Source organism: Cervus elaphus, chromosome 1 (assembly GCF_910594005.1).
Source record: "Cervus elaphus chromosome 1, mCerEla1.1, whole genome shotgun sequence".
Taxonomy (NCBI): Eukaryota; Metazoa; Chordata; class Mammalia; order Artiodactyla; family Cervidae; genus Cervus; species Cervus elaphus.
In genome coordinates this window covers 50,127,749-50,139,884 of record NC_057815.1, presented here as the reverse complement: position 1 = coordinate 50,139,884, position 12,136 = coordinate 50,127,749, and positions in this window count along the sequence as shown.

Genomic DNA, 12,136 nt, shown 5'->3' with positions numbered 1-12,136 from the left:
ATACGAGAGAGAAAAGACTTCTATTGTATGAGTCATTATTTTCCTTATTTGTGTTACTCACAGTAAAACCATACCCTAACACAATGAGGGGGAAATCTACCACAAGTCAAGTCAGCAGGTGAAATAAACAAGATTGTTCTCAAACAAATTAGATGATATAAATATTGGAAAGTGACTACAAAATAATTGTCTACATCATTAGAAGCATAAAAGAGGAAATAGGCTGTAGATAAAAAAGCAAGACATGAAAGAAAACAGGCTGATTTTTTAAAGAACCAGTAATAATAGTAGAAATTAAAAACAAAGTCATTGAAACAAACAAAAAACTCCAATGAATGAGTTAAATAACTAAATATGCAGAAAGGAAGAATTAGTGTAACTTGAAGAAAATAACAGAGAATGCAATACAAAGAGAAAAATAAATGGAAAAAATATAAAGGAAAGTTGAAAGATGTAAAGATCAGAATGAAACTGTCCAACACACATCTATTACGAATTCTAAAAGGAGACAATATTGAGACTAATGGAGAGGTAACACCTGAATAGCTAATGGCTGAGAATATTCTATAATTAATAAAAGGCATAAGGAGCAGATCAGATAGACATGATAGCTAGATATCCACAGAGATACACTATAATGAACTGTGGAACTCAAAAACATTTTTCAAAAGCAGCAAGAAAAGGAATAGATTAACTGACAGAATGTTTCTCTATATGAACATGAGAAAACAGAATACAGTAGAATAACATCTTCAAAGTGCCAAGGTAAAATAATTATCAACCTAAAATTCTATGTCCAGCTAAATATCATTTCTCATTCACAAGACTGAGGACAAAACATCTCTGGATACACTAAAACTAAGAGAGAATTACCACTAAAGACGTGTGACGTGAGGGAAGTATGATTGGCACTAAAGCACTCTAAGATTACCTTTTTGCTATTATTTTGTTTACATTCTGGTGACATCAGGCAAGCGTGTTAAAAAAAATTAAGGATGATAACTGAAAGACTAAACATAGAATGAAAAATTTCCAAAACAGTAATGGAGGTAGGAAGATTAAAAAAAACAAAATCGAAACTGAGAATATTCAAGGAATAAAAGGGAAATCTTGGAAATTAAAAATAACAGAAATGAAAAACACAACAGAAAATTTTAAAAGATTTCCAAGAAAGCAGAGGAAAAATGAGAGCAAAATATAAAGTAAATTAAAACATAAGTCTAAGAGATCTAATAACCAAATAGAATTTCTAGGAAATTTGAGGAAATGAGATGAATGCAGTCAGCAAAAATGTAATTCAAAAAAGTTTCCCAGGACTAAAGAGTGTGGGTTTCTTGACTAATAGAGTACAACAGAACAATTGATTAAAAAAAAAAAAAAAAAAGACCCAAAACAGGGCATATTATTGTGAAATTTCCAAAAATAGGGACCACAAAAAAAAATCCCCAGCCTTGGGAATCAGAATGACTAACAGGCCAATATCAAACTGGAAGTTGGAAGACAATGAAGCAATGCCTTCAAAATTCCAAGGGAAAATAATTTCCGACCTCAAATTCCATTCCCAGACAAACTATAAACAGATTAAAAAATTAAAGTACAGAGGTAAAATAAAACATTTTTAGACCAGTACATTCTCGAAAAATTATCTTCCATTCAGATTTCTCAGGAAGCCACTGGATGATGTATTCCAACAAAATGAGGGAATAATTGAATAAGATGGTGACACGGGATACAGTAACAGGGAGAGCAGAGTAGGATGGAGGTGAAGGCAGCCCCTAAAATGATAAGAAGGCAAATCCCAGGAAGACTTCTGTGAACCAGGCAAAGGTGATTGAAGAAGGTCAGGAGGCTCCTGGAAAGAAAATGCTGGAAAACTTGATATAAGTGGAATTCTCAAAAGAAGAGTTAAACATTTGGCAAAGAATTTGGAATTTATTTACTGATTTGTACATACAATCCTGAGCAAATGAAAAATATGACAAATATTAGCTCTAGGAAAAACCAAAGGTGAGGGAAAGGAAAAATAATCAGTTTCCTAAATGAATCGCCTGTAAAGATCATTGCATAGAGATAAGAATATAATGCACTGAAAATTTATCTCTCAAAATTATAGTACTACTGTGTTGTAATCAGAAGGATGTGGCACATGGGAAGAGTGTGAAGTGGGTTGGGGGAGCAAAGATTGCTAAATTCTCCTTTCTGTGGGAAGTGCTTAGATGATGCTCATGCTGAACCCTTAAAAAACAGTGGTAGGAATATGTTGTTGAGAGGTATGAGGTAAATGACAAAACTGTCTGCTTTTAGAGTGAAGTGTTTGCTTCTGGGAAGGAGGGGTGACTACATGGGGACAGAATGCTTCCTTTGATGTAACTGATATTATAGAGTTGTTGAATTCTCCAAATTTTGTCCATAATTAACTTGATTTAAAAACAAAAGAAAAATTTAAAGGGGAAAACTTAGCCCAAATAAAGGCTTGTGATTTGGGTTAGGACTTTACCTAGAGTACTATAATCTTCTGGGGATGAGGTATCCCAAGAAGTTGTGTTAATGTTTTTCCTACTTCAGTTTAGTTCAGTACTGTCCCTGAGTTGTGTCCAACTCTTTACAACCCCATAGACTGCAGCACGCCAGGCTTCCCTGTCCATCACCAACTCCTGGAGCTTGCTCAAACTCATGTCCATCAAGTCAGTGATGCCATCCAACCATCTCATCCTGTCATCCCCTTCTCCTGCCTTCAGTCTGTCTCAGCATCAGGGTCTTTTCCAATGAGTCAGTTCTTCACATCAGATGGCCAAAACACTGGAGCTTCAGCTTCAGCATCAGTCCTTCCAATGAATATTCAGGACAATATTGAATTGTAATATTCAATATGACGATTGACTGGTTTGATCTCCTTGCAGTCCAAGGGACTCTTGAGAGTTCTCCAACACCACAGTTCAAAAGCATCAATTCTTCAGTGCTCAGCTTTATTTATGGTCCAACTCTCACATCTATGCGTGTCTACTGGAAAAACCATAGTTTTAACCTAGATGGACCTTTTCCTACTTAAACCAGTTCATTTTAGTAAATATATTTTTAGAGGGGAGGAAAAGGCTGTTTTGCAGGTAAAATGAAATGTTACATGGACTAGTTGGTCTTTTGACTGCTTTGGGAAGACGAAGCAGGGGAGAGGAACAGGAACCCTTGCACCCTTTCTTCCAGTGGCTGGGAGACCTTGTTGGAGTAATGTGAGAACACGGAGGGCATTTGAGGCATGCCTGACAGTGTCAAAACAGCAAGCAGCCTCATCTTCCACTTTATATTCTGAAATAGGAAAGAAAGCAGATGAAATAGCTTTTTCATTATTTTCCACATCCCAAAAGGAAATTCACTTCAATTTTAATAACATCTCTATTTCTTATTTATCATCATACAAACCTTATAAAAATTGCAAACTCCAAATTTGGAGGGATAGGTTGCAAGATGAAAAAGAAAATGTTTCTGTCATCTAGTCTTTTTTTTTTATTATTAAACTAAAAATAAACCTATGTTACTTTTGAAGGAGAAAACAGAGGGATAATAGCTAATTCAGTGAATGGCCATGAGGTCTCAGGAACCTGGCTCAGGGCCACAGCCCAAGGTCACGCACAGCACAAGTCCTGCTTCACCTTGCCCTGACCTTGCATCTTACACCAGTGACACAGGCACCCTGGTCAAGGTCCATCACCACTTGCATACAGCCACGAGTGGTGCTCCACTCCTACACCACCAGGCCACAAGAGATGCTTCCTTCTGGGCCCTGTTCCCCATATCACTAGAAATGATTTGACAGCCAGGTGGTACTTCTACACCTGGGTCACATAACCGTTTCACAGTTACAGAGAAAGCTAGGACTCCGAAGTAGAAGAGGGGCTTGATATCAACAATACAATGCAATGATAGGCATATATATGCAATAAAATAAGAGCAATAATGACTATCATAGTCAATACTTTGGACCCCACTAGATGGTAATAAGGAATATAGACTCTGGTCAGACTAAGTGGGTTTGAACCCCAGCCCCTCCTTTCCTAGGCTATTCAGCCAAGTAGATTCCTACCTCAAGACTTTTGGTTCCCTCTTGTCCCTTTCTTTGGGTTTCGCTTCTCTCCAATATGGGGTTCTTCACCTGTCTTACTGTCTTGGTAAGTCATGCTGTTCAATATATCCTCCCTCAAATTCCCAAGACCCCATCCTGATTAATGTTTCTTCCTAGAACTCATCCTCACAGGATAACCTATATAGTTTACCTGTTGATCTTTTTCCTTATTCTTTCCCCTTCCCACTCCACTTGGAGGTAAGCTCCATGGGAGCAGGAGCTTTGTCTGTATAGGTTATTGCTGTATTCCCCAAAAGCCCAGAAGAGTGCCCAACACATAGTGGATATTCTATAAATATCTGGTAGTTAAATGAATTGGGTCTGACACCCAAGTTCTTTCTTTGAGCCTTAGCTCATTGACTGTAAAATGAGGTTAATAATAATGGCTAGAGGATAGGATTGTGTGAAAAATTAAATAAAATTATTTGTGTGTAGGAGGGTGAGTGTCCCCTTACTCAGTCATCCCGCATTCCTTGCTTCCATCTCAAACCCCCACCCCAAACTGAGTCAGTTAAACAGAAACCTCTACCGCTCTGAGAAAACTGTCTTGGTAGAACCAGAGAAAACTGACCTCACATTCTTGGGTTTTAAGTTCAAAACTCTCAGTCCAGAACTACAACAGAAAATATTTAGGAAAATCTGTGACCAAGTGGAACCAGGTTTTCCTGTCTCACCACCATAAAATCTTCTCAATAAAACTCTCCACAAAATCTTCCAAGGTGGGGAGAGAGAATGTGACAGGAAGCAATGGCGCTCTCAGAAGGTGCTCTTCCTTGCTACACCACCCTCCTGCCCCCGAGTAGCAGTTGCAAAAGAGGAAAAGTCATCAGGATACTCAGGCAGAGTCTGTGTGCACTGATAACTCTCCAGTCACATCAGCATGGCACTGGAAAAGAGCCAGGGTTTCATGTACCCCATAGAATTGTGTTAGAATTATGAGAGAAAGATGCCACGCAGGAAACAGCAGAGATCGCGCAGCCAGGGACAAGGTGGGACACAGAGTGCCTACATGCCTGGGGCAAGGATACCAGAGACCAAAGACTAGGAGATGCATCTTGGCAGCTGCCATCATTGGAAAAAGAATGACTTGCAGCCAGAAGCCTCAGCCTTTCCTCCACCTACATGCATGCCAGGATAATACTCAGCACCAGAATGCAAACACCACACCAAGGGGAAGGCGAGAAAGGGAAACATTCTGAATTTACTGAGCTTAAGCCCAGTGTAACTTAGAAAACACTGGGGTTACTGAGCCCCAGCCAGGACTAGAATTGACTGTTTGCCATTGTGCACAATGGGAGCTTGAAATAAAGTTTTATAAACAAATAAGTAATTAATAAAATAATAAAGATTATTTTAAAAATACACATATTTATTTGACTTGCAGAATGTGTAGCCTATGAAAACCACCCCTACTCAAACATGTGGAGGATGTATTAGTGTCTGGCACTCAGTAAGCAATGAAGTAAATGACAGCTGATATTAGCACTGTCCCGGCCAGCTAGACACTAGGCCACTCGTTTGACGTGCATCACCTCTGACTCCCCCAACAATCTTGCAAGAAATCTTGCAAGACAATGAGTTATTATTTGTAAGTCCTATAAGACAGATTATTATTTCTAGTTTGTATTTAGTAAAACTTGGAATGATTCAGTGATTTGGCCAAAGCCCCATGCTTCGAAGAGTTCAGAGGTGGGGTTTGAACCTAAGGTGCCTGTTTCTAGGCACTCAGACATCACACGAGAAGGGTAGGTAGGTAGGTGTTTGCTCAGTTAGGTAGGTGTTTGCTCTGTTGACAGGCTGGCTGGGGTTTCCCTGAACTGGGGGGGCTTCCATCACTTCTGGGATCCCAGGCAGTGAGCAGAAGTCCAAATTCACTTGGCGTCTCTAAAGGCTACCCAGGCAGACAGGCATGATGTAGAAAGAATTCAGGGGCCTGTGGACATTGAACTGTGACACTAGTCCGTATTCCCTCAAGGGTTTTCCATTTGTTTTGAATTGTCTATTTACTTATTGATATTCAGCTTTGCTCCCAAAATTTAGGAATAAGCTCTGATGATCTAATTCTTTCACAGTATTAATAAATGAGCTTTTTTTTCTTTTCCATAATGGCTTATTACAGGATATTGAATATAGTTCCCTGTGCTATACAATAGTACATTGTTGTTTCTCCATTCTATATATAATAGTTGGTAGCTGCTAGTCCCAAGCTCTCAACCCATCCCTCCCCTCCCTCGAGTCCTGGCAACCACAGATCTATTCTGTCTGTGAGTCTGTTTATGTTTCATAGACAGACTCATAGACATAGACCCAGACACAAACTAAACTTTATGTTTAAAGTTCATTTGTGTCATATTTTAGATTCTACATATAAGTGATATCATATGGTATTTGTCTTTCCGTTTCTGACTTACTTTACTTTGTATGATAATCTCTAGGTCCTTCCATGTAGCTGCAAATGGCATTATTTCATTATGTTTTATGACTGAGTAATATTCCATTTTATACACACACACACACACCACACACACACACACATATGTGTATCTCACATCCTCTTTATCCATTCATCTGTTGGTGGACACTTACATTGTTTCCATGTCTTGGCTATTGTAAGTAGTGCTGCTGAACATAGGGGTGCATGTGTCTTTTCCAGTTGTAGTTTTGTCCAGATGTATGCCCAGGAGTGAAGTTGCTAGATCATGTGGAAACTTTACTTTTAGTTTTTTGAGGAATCTCCGTATTGTTCTTCAAAGTGGCTGAGCCAGTTTATATTCCCACCAACAGTATAGGAGAGTTCCCTTTTCTTCACACCCTCTCCAGCATTTGTTATTTATAGAGCTTTTAATGAGGGCCATTCTGACTGGTTGAGGCGCTATCTCATGGTAGTTTTACTTTGCATTTCTCTAATAATTAACTATGTTGAGCATCCTTTCATGTGTCTATTGGCCATCTGTGTATCTTCTTTGGAGAATGTCAGTTTAGGTTTTCCCCTCATTTTATTGGGTTGTTTGGTTTTTTGTTGCTAAGTTGTATGAGCTATCTTGGAAATTAAGCCTTTGTTGGTCACGTCATTTGCAAGTATTTTCTCCCAATCTATAGGTTGTCTTTTCATTTTGCTTAAGATTTCCTTTTATGTGTGAAAGCTTTTAAGTTTGATTAATTCACATTTGTTTGTTTTTGCTTTTATTTCTATTGCCTTGGGAGACTGACCTAAGAAAACGTTGGTAAAATTTATGTAGGAGAACATTTTATCTATGTTCTCTTCTAGGAGTTTTTTTGATGTTATGTCCTATATATAAGTCTTTAAGCCATTTTTAATTTATTTTTGTGCATGGTGTGAGGGTGATGCTCTAATTTCATTGATTTACATGCAGCTATCCAACTTTCTCAACACCATTTGCTGAAGAGACTGACTTTTCCCCATTTTATATTCTTGTCTCCTTTATCAAAGATTAGTTGACGATAGATATGTGGGTTTATTTCTGGGCTCTCTATTCTGTTCCATTGATCCATATATCTGTTTTTGTGCCAATTCCACACTGTTTTGATTACTGTGGCTTTGTAGTATTGTCTGAAGTCTAGGAAGATTATGTCTCCTGCTTTGTTCTTTTCCCTCAGGATTTCTTTGGCAATTCTGGGTCTTTTATGGTTCCATATAAACTTTAGGATTATTTGTACTATGTGAAAAATGTCCTGGGTAATTTGATAGGGATTGCATTAAATTTATAGATTGCTTTGGGTAGAATCCTTCCAATGGTCTTCTAATCTATCACTCATTCCCAAGATCCCTGATTCAAAAAAGGATGTATGAGAAGGGTTTTAGTCTTCCACTGGGAAGCCTAAAAAATGAATAGGGACACTAGTGGGAGGAAATCCTTTCCATCTAGGCTGGGGCAGGATCTGGGCAGCACAGACTAAATGTAGCAGCAATGATGGATTGGCATTGCTTCATGAGAGCAAGAGAGGCCCAAACAGGAGCTCAGTATCCAAGACAGGAGCTGCAGAACCCAAATGCTCACCAAGGAGTGCCAGTGAGTCACGTGGGTCTCTGCTGGGGTTATGAGGGAAATGGGTGAAATACAGGTACCCCATAGGGAGATGAGGTTTTGGGAAAATGAATCTCTGGACTGTGGAAGAGTTTCTATTTTTCAGAAGGACCAATTAGCAAAGCCACAAAAGCAGTATCAGAGTTAAGGCCAGCTAAACCTGCCTGATAAAATTACACCCCTTCCCTGCCTTCTAAGATCTCAATATCTGTGCATAATGCAGGGTGGGAGTAGGATTCTTTGAGTGGAAATTTTTTGGACAGAAGCCCAGGAGGGCAGAATTGGACTTCTTGGCACTAGGAAACTTCAAGTGATTAAGTGAAAGACTCTGGGCAATGACATGTACTAACTACAGTCAGCAGAAGGAAGGGAGTCTCTGTCCAAGACACAGACTGGAGTGTGTGTGGTTCTAAAAGAGGGAGGGGGTGTGTCTGGGAAGGGGATATCCAAACCTGCTTCAAAGTGCACTACCTAAAGCCTTATGCCCCACCCTCCCATGGTGGCTTCTGTGAACCATGCTATCTTCATCCTCGTAAAAGCTCACCACTCAGATGGAGAAAGAAATGGCCCAAAGTCAAAACACCAATTAGAACTCGAAGAGCTCTGAGATAATAACTAGCCTTACTGAGCTCTTACAACATGCCAGGCCCCGTTCCAGGTATGATTTGGTTCTTAAGCCATGGAATCCATACAACCACCCTCTGTGGTAAGTACCATTTACCATCCTCATTTTGCAAATATGGAGACCAAAGCACAGATAGACTAACACAGATGACACAGCCTGAAGTCACACAGCTAGGAAGTGACCACACTAGGATTCAAATCCAAGGAGTCTGGCTCCAGCACTGAGAGCTAAACCATCTCACCACACTACTTCACCCATTCTTACCTCTATCAGAGCTCTAAAACCAGTGTGCTGCCATTATCTCTTCTGCCCTTGATTATGAATTCCTTGAAGGCCAACACTATGTCTTAAAAAATATGACTTCTAGTAGGTGCTCATCATTCAACTCATCGTTGCTGAGTTGAAAACTGAGTTTAAGCAAACCTTATAAAGCTTGTATTACTGCAGAGGAGAAAGGTAACTAGGAAAAAAGAATATTTGTTGAACTCTTGCCATTAAATAGCATCTTGCCAAGAACATTGCATTTATTTTCCCCCTTAATTCCTTAGAATTCTCTGAGAAGTAAATACTCTTATTAGCCCACTTTTGCAGAAGAGAAACTGAGGCACAGAGCGTATAAGTGGCATACACAAGACCCCACAGCTATGATACTCATTTAGACATTTGACATTGCCCATGCCCTTAATTGTGTGTGTGTGCATGCTCAGTCATGTCCAAATCTTTGCAACCCCATGGACTGTAGCCCATCAGGCTCCTCTGTAAGTGGAATTCTCCAAGCAAGAATACCATAATGGGTAGCCATTCCCTTCTGCAGGGGATCTTCCTGACTCAGGGACTGAACCTGGGTCTCCTACATTGCAGGCAGATTCTTTACCATCTGAACCACCAGGGAAGCCCCAATTAATTAATTTCTGCACTTAATTATGATCTCATGTACTGCTCTGGGCCAGAATAGGCCACAGGGGAAGGAGGCAGGACAATGAACATGCCTCTAAGGAGGAAGGTATGCCTTTCAACCACAGGATCAAGGAAGTCATTCTGGAGGAGGCAGCATGTGGCCTAGAGCTGCCTCTGCAGGGCGGGGATTACATGCAGAGGAAACAGTGTGAGCAAACACACAGGCAGAACACTGCTGCACGTGCGAGAAAAATCAGAGTTCTTTTCACTTGGCTGCAACTCAGTATGAGTGAAGAGGAATGTCTGAGGTTCAGTCAGGAAGGAAGACAGGGACGGGAGCCAGACTGCAGAGAGTTTTGAATGATAAGCCTGGAGGCTTGGATGGAATTACTAGGCAATAGGGAGCCATTGAATACTTTTGAGCAGGGAGTGATGTATTAGATCTGTGCTTAGGATGACTTAGCATTCAGAAAGAGGATAGCTGAAGGCAGGGAGATGGGGCAAGATAAAGAACAATTAGGATTACTAAAAAAAAAAAAAAAAATGGGCTCAGGCTCTTAACCAGGTAGAGAGAAGAGAGAATGGAAGTCATCAATGATTTGAAGCCAGAAACTATTATTTAGCTCTGGGTAAGTTGTGAGGGCCGTGATGGAGGAAGGAGTTAAGAGAGATGTTAAGGTTTTTTCTCCAGACTCACGGATGACAGTTCCCTTAGCAGAAAGCGTGTACATGGGAGTGCAGACCGTGTCATGGCTGGTGGGTGAGCGAAGCTAATGAGTCGAGCCCCTCACACTGAGAGCATCTTCTAAAGGCTCAAATCTAAATTCCAGGCCATCTGCCCCTTCAGCCAGGAGAGATCCAGTTGATAAATCAGGGCTCCACTTCCATGGCTTAGACAAATTCTCTTTGTAGCTTTGATTGATGCAGGGTAATATATATCCAATATCCATGTCAGGCATCAATAGCTCACACACACACACACACACACACACACACACGCGCCCACCACCACTAATGACCAGCAGCTTAATGAAGCCCCCTCTTCTGTGTGAGCATTAGTGAGTTGATCCAGTAATAGAAGACAAGCCATACAAATTGAAAACTAAAAACTTCCAGATTTCATCCTGCTTTTCCTTATGTCACTTATTTTATGCTGTATGAATTGGATATTAGTTTTCCCGTTTCGCTGAAATGTCGGATCACTAGGGTAGCTTGAACAGACTCAATTTCGCTTCGAGTAATAGAGTGAGATTATTCAAAATTATTTCCAGTGGGCTGAGCCTGCCTGTTCCTTCTGTTATGAGAATGGAAGTAAGCAACTCGCCGCCACCCTCCTTCTCAAGCTGACATCCTTGACTCAGCGCCCCTTGCCTAGCTCCTTAACCGCGAGAGCATTTTGGTTTTAGCCACGCTCAATTAATTCATCCAGAAAAGGGTCCAGTCAGAAAGGGTTGATTTAAAGTGAGATAAACTGGGCATCTGCTTGGAAAACCAGATGATCCCAAATATGTCTTTCATCGTGAGAAAATGAAGAGCTCTCTCCACGTTTAGAGCAGTGACTTCTCAGTAGCATTTTTTTTTTTTTTTCTCTTGAGAGTTTAAGCAAAGCAGTGGCAGAAATGATCCATGGGTGGCCTCTCCTAGATTGTGATGGGGCTGGGCTCTCAGGGATGAAGAGACTCCCAAACCAAGCCACCCACCACCCCTGCTCGCCTCTGGGTCTGGCAGGGCCAGGTGAGAAGGGCTGGGAGTCAGAGTAGAGTTTTTAATCCCTAACTAGATACACAGCTGGTCCCTCTCGCTGTTGAACACAAAAGAGCTGAGCTAGCACTTGGGAAAGTGGGATGTCAACATTTTTTGCTCAAATTTGATAAGCAGCAGAAGATTAGCACCTTCCTCAAGTCTCTATTTCGAACAATGTTCCTTTCAAGGCATCCAAATTTGGCAGAAAATCCAGACCCTGCAGACAGCCCTGAAGCTTGTGGGGAGAGGAGAAGGGTGGGAGGAATAGAGCAGGGGAGAGAAGATATATGGTGACAAACCCCAAACCCGCAGCTTCTAATGGAGCAACATTTGCTTGGGGGACACAAGAAGCTCTATCACGTGGCTTTCCCACCATGGGAGCACTCTTTGGGCTGGTTTCAGGGTGTCCCCAGCGAGAAAAGGAGGCCAGACAGCAGAGCATCTGTCCAGTGGGCAGGCAGACCCAGGCCCCCGGTGGCCTCGAGTCACCCCAGGCATCCTGCTTCACTGTGCCGAAAGCATTACATGGCACAAACGAGCTGGGGAAATCAGGGACCAATCGGAGCATTAAAAACAGGCTTTTCTGGCCTCCCAGGGAAGGCTAGGGTTTCGGCTCTACTGCCATCTCCTCACTTTTTCCACTGATGTCACCCCAGGCAAATAATTGGTGGAGAGGAGGCTTAAAGGGAAAGAGAGGGACTGTGTGAA